The sequence below is a fragment of the Nymphaea colorata genome, chromosome 6 (genome assembly GCF_008831285.2).
Source record: "Nymphaea colorata isolate Beijing-Zhang1983 chromosome 6, ASM883128v2, whole genome shotgun sequence".
In the NCBI taxonomy this organism is placed as follows: domain Eukaryota; kingdom Viridiplantae; phylum Streptophyta; class Magnoliopsida; order Nymphaeales; family Nymphaeaceae; genus Nymphaea; species Nymphaea colorata.
Window position 1 is genome coordinate 11,557,538 of NC_045143.1, and position 6,000 is coordinate 11,563,537.

Here is a 6,000-nt window from a genome sequence, read left to right on the forward strand (position 1 = left end):
AAAATTAAAATCCAAGATCCATAATCCAATATTTGATATTTAAAGTTCAACATTTGGAATTGAAAACCCCATGTAATGGAATTGAGTTGAATGTCAAGGTTTAAATCACTAAAGATTCATGGTTTGAATCTAATAGCTTGAATTGAGATCCAAGATCCAAACAGGCTAGGGGTAGGTCCGTCAAGAGAACTGGGTCACAGTCTTGTCTACATTGGGTTTAGACCTACTTAGGGCTGTGTTTGACTGTGGTAAGTGTGTTTGGTTTTAGTCAAACCATGTGATGTATAAACTTCATTCATTTCATGTGAATGAGTATTTAAAGAAGTTTAACTAGACCTACACCATGCCTACATAAAAGGTTTTGAAATCATTTTAAAGAGATTGATTTTGAAGCCTTTCAATGAAAACTATGTTTTGAAATGATTCTTGTATGAAGACCAAGCTAAATTCAGGTTTTCACATAACTAAGCAGACAACACATGGTATGCTACTAAACTGACCCAATCTGGTTTCAGACAACGTGTGCATGTGGGTGTAATGTGGTTTAGTGCATACTAAAATACATGCTCAATGCATGATCAAAGAAAGCGTGAAAGAAAACTATATTCTATATGCATGCTGTAAGTAAAAGTAAGGAAACAAAAACAAACAATTTAAAAGAGAGACAAGGAAGAGAGGAACATACCTGACCCATATGCCTACCTTAAAGACATTAGAATAACTTTAATCTAAAAAATAAACATGCTAAACTACAACATTATTAAAACAATTAAAAAAAATAAACTAAGCTAGACATACTAAAAGAAAAAAAAAAGCTAAACTAAACATGCTTAAAAAACAAAAACTAAACTAAACATGCATAAAGAACTAAATTGCAATTAAGAAAAAAAAAGAAGAGAGAAAAACAAATTACATGAAGCTGGTACCCTAGTTGCACACTCCCATAACCCCTACACTGAGTCTGGCTGGGTCTAGGCTGAGTGCTAATGCCCTTGGACCAAGACTTGGACCAAGACTCTTAAAAATTTAACTTGTTTTGAGCTAGACCATTTTTTTGAGTACCTGATTGAAATTTTACCAATTTTATGAGTTTATCAAGGAATAGCTCACAGTGTATTACCAAAGGGAAGGGAGGAGGCCTATTTATGGGAGAGAGAATGAACAAACCCCATGAGGATTTTCGATCTAGGACTACATTTTTGGCATTCTATCTCCCCTTCAACACTCCAAACCATAGGTTAGAAGTATATTTTCAATGGTATTTTGCTCATTGCGATCTTGTCTTGACTCCAAATTAATTCTGTAGAAAGCCATGCGTGCATGGAGAATTGGTCTTTGATTCATGATAAAGTATTTGGATTGACATTAAGCATGGATAATGAACAAAGTGAGAATACAAGGAGGAGAAAACACACTTTTAAACTTTATTTTAAAACTTGATACAAATTAGAAAAATGTTGATCCAGCCAGATATGGATACGGTTTCGATTCCATCTGTGTTAGAGCGTTAAACAATGAATTTTACACATTTCAAGTGCTTAAGTGCAAATTGATATTAAGTGTCAAGTGAGAAAATCAGAATACATTTTTTGAGATATAATATGCATTAAGCTCACATGTGTATCCTAGATTTGGGTTTGATGTTGATACCCACATCTAGATCTAGCTCCAAGAAAATTTTGAAAAGATGGACCCAGATATGATATTGAAATTTGAATTATGATTAATATCCATGATATGAAATAGAATAAATGATCTGAATCTATAAAGATAAATCAGATTTGATATTTGGATATGAGATCCAGACATAGAGATAAAACTTGAATATGTGATTTCGATCTGAAATATGAAATGGAGACTTGAAAATAGCAAGGACTTGGACCTAACATCGAGTTGGGCTTGGTGGGTTCAAGTTGTATAATATGGACTAGACCTAGGTTAAGATCAGTTTTGAAAAACTAGGTTCAGACTTAGGCTGGGCGCAAGCTCCGCGTAGGTGTTGAGTTTGGAAAATTCAGTTTTAATGAGGATTTAAGATAGGTTGGGCGTAAGCTTAGGGCTATCACATCCATGAAATTTATATGAAAAGTTAAGTTACATTTATGTAGCTCCTAAGTTCAGTTTTATGAAAAATAAGTGCATGATGGCAAATGGCCAAAATGCCCTTGTGTGCGATTTAGGGTGAAAAGAGTTCAAATAAAGAGATATGCTTGAACTAAGGTTCTGGTATTAAAGAAAATCACAAATGAAGGTTTATGTGATCTATACCTTACGTGAAGAGTATGGCTTAAAAACATGACCATTTTGGCCCTACATGTGTTCTCGGAGTTGTGGATGAATTTTCTTGATTTGACCAAACCAGCATATAGCCGAACTCTTAAAAAGGCTATGATTAACATCTTGCTCCAAAATTCAACTCGGATTGCCCTAAAAATCAAAAACCTTTTTTTACTAAGTCATATCCACACATTTATAAAGAGAAACCAAGGAAGGCCATAAAAATCAGATTTTATTATAATTTTCATAGGTAGAGCTGTGGGTACTTGGAAAAGCTACTTACCTATATGGACACACTGAAAGATTAGAGAAATTCACTTTAATTTTACAAAATGGAGCTTGATAGCAGTTTATGGAGTGTAGCAAGTACTAGGAATGACCTCCATGGCCTTCAGAACTAAATTGAACTCAAACCAAAATGAATGAACTTAAACCAAACTAAGAGAGTATTGGTTTACTCATGATAAACATAATCCCAACTCGGTTTCATCTCACTCTATCGGTTGAGCTCAAATTCAGCTCAAATCCTTGAAAACATGAGAGAGAACATACTTAGAACTGAGTTGAACTAAAACCAAGATGAAGGAACTTAAACCAAACTAAAGGAAGGTTGATTTATACATGCTAAACGTGATCTTAGCTCGGTTTTAGCTCACTCGTTTAGGTTGAGCTCAAATTCAATTCAAATCCTTGAAACAAGAGAGTGAAAGGACTTGAAACTGATTGAACTCAAACTCGGATAAATGAACTCAAATTAAACTAAACAAACCTTGAGTTATACATGATAAACATGGTTATAGCTTAGTTTTAGCTCACTATTTTAAGTTGAGCTTAAATTCAATTGAAACCCCTGAAAATATGAGAGAGAAAGCACAATAGCAATCTGCAAGTTATTATGTGATTGAAACTTCTAGGTGACTCAAAATTAGTGAAATAAAACTTTATCTCCATTAATATAAACTTGTTTTGACTTGGTTTAGCTAAAAACACAGTTTAAGTTCTTGAAGCTGATTTGAGCTATAGGGGAGCCGGCTTCAAACCCTGATGAGCTGACTTTGGCAACTACTCAAATTGAGAAATGACCTAACTACTCAAATGTTAGGCAATTCTCATAAATTTTGGTGTAAAATCCCCACTTTCCAAGTCAAGATGCTAAGATGCAAGGGTAAAATGGTAAATTTCAGCTTGAACGGCTTAGATAGTATGACTTTAGGTGTTCATGATGGTGCAAAAAGTGCTTTCTTGGCTCAGAAATGATCCTTTATTCTTTGAAAATTTCAAAGTGAAAGGTTAAATGGCCATTTGAATTTCCAAAAAAATTGAGTGTTCACAGCACACCATAGAACAATGTTCATGAAAAAAAGAGGATGCAACAAGAAATCCACATAAAGGGATGAAACATAAGGTACTAAAGAAGGAGAGTGCTTTACCTACATACTCTTATCATTGAAGACAAAAGATGGGGAAAGAGAAACATCACCAAACTCCGACAAGCGTAGAAAGAAAAGGAAAAGGGGGGAAATCACAAATCAAAAGAGGAAAGGCAAAAACAAAAAATCAAAATACCAAATCGACAAGGGAGACTGAGAAACGCTCACTTACACAGCCTGGTTGCCAAAGATAGAAGCCAAAAAGAAAAAAGAAAAATCAAAAGATGATCTGTATGAGGATTTGTTGAATTGGTCTCTCACCCAGACGTTAGCAAAATTTTCAGTGCCAAAATGACGAGGAACAATAAGGCACAACGCAGGATTTTCTCTCTTCTCCAAAAAAATGGAGAGGCCCTTACTCTTTATTTTTCCTGATCTCCAGGTGCCTCCCTTCTGTGAGGCTTATAGCTGGGTGTATAACCACCCATGACTCACGTCTCCAAGGGCTCCCACAAAATCGGGGCCTCATGGGTGACACACATCTCCAAGGGCTTCCACAAAATCGGGCCTCATGGGCTACAATCTCTCTAACCACCAACCACTTGCTTTAGGTGCTGCCATGTTCTCCAACGTTTTCCAACTTGTTGGGCAAGTCCTGTGACAGGTGTCAAATGGTTGCTAGCTCGTAGACCGGGTCTTACTCCCGGATCATTCGTCCCCCCTCCAAAAAAAGGATGAAGCTCCAGCGAAGTCAAAATTCAAATGAGGGAATTCAGTCTGGCCGACTTCCCGGTTGTACCATTTTGCAACTTGTGGGCGTTCACCCTTGCGCCCGATACGATAGCAAATACGCTGTCCTCTTCGCGTATTAGTTGTTTTGACTTCTAGAATAGTGTCGGATGATAGGATAGTAGCTTTTGTGATCAGAATATCATCAATTGGTGGTAAGACCTCTGGCTGTTCATCATCCAACATAGATGGTTCAAAAAGTTTGAGATTGTTGACGTTCACTACTGAATAAATTGCCATGTAATCGGGTAGTTCAAGTCGGCATGCATTGTCTCCCACCATTCAGATTATGCGAAATGGTCCATAACGAAGGGCCTTTAATTTCTGCACTTTTCCATTGAGTCGGTCAGCTACAATGTGCAGCCACACCAGATCATTCACTTGAAATTGACCATGAACTCGATGTCGATCATGGCGTGCCTTATATCTTTGTTGAGCCCGCTGCAGATTCTGCTTCACCTCTTGATAAATTTTTCTGATATGGTCAAGGAAGTGGCGAGCCTTGGCTGAAGGTGTAGTGACATTGTGATCTGCTTCATTTGGGGTGACCATGAAGATCAAGTCGAATGGGCTAGATGGTAGGAAGCCAAGACAGGCTTCAAAAGGTGATTTTTGTGTCAACTCATGCATTGCTTTATTGAAGGCAAACTGAAGATACGGCAAACTATCATCCCATGTTTTTGAGTCCTGAGAATTATATCCCCGTAGCAAGTGTACCATGGTGCGGTTCACTACTTCCGTTTGCCCATCCGTTTGTGGATGGTAAGGAGTGCTCATGTGAAGTTTGGTATCCATCAATTCCCACAACGTTTTTCAGAATGCACTTAGAAACCGACTATCACGATCTGAGATAATAGAGCTGGGCAGCCCAAAGTGGACCCAGACAGTGTGGAAATATAGGCGAGCCGTCTGAACTCCAGTTATAGTCTTCTTGCATGGAACAAGAATAAACATTTTGGAAAAACGATCTACGACTACATAGAGATAATCATGTCCTCGCCTAGTAGTTGGTAGACCACCCACAAAATCCATGGATACACTTTCCACGGACGTGTTGGTACCGGCAGAGGTTGGTACGCCTATCTTACGGTTGCTGGGCTTGGAAATACTACATAGTGTACATCCTCGCACAAACCCACTAACATCTTCGTGTAAATTGGGCCAGTAGACATACCTCTGTAAATTTTGGATTGTTTTGTTGATTCCAAAATGTCCAGCCACCTTGGAGGTATGAGCTTCCCTCAACCACATGGTACGATCTGCCCCTTGTGGGATGCAGTCTTCCGTCCTTTTCTAGCAAGTGATTTTTGATAGTATATTCAGATTTTACGCCCGTTTGTGCAGCTTTGTAATGCTCACAAAAATCTGGATCATGCATATATAGATGGACGTAATCATCATGCTGGCTGGGTTGGATTTGCATGAAGCCGATCAAGCAAACGGAGGCCTGTGGTGGCCGAGAGAGCATATCTGCCAATTTGTTTTGACTCCCCTGCTTGTACTTGATGACAATACTGAATTGCTGGAGGTAAGACATCCATTTCATAGGGCGCACTTGCTGCAG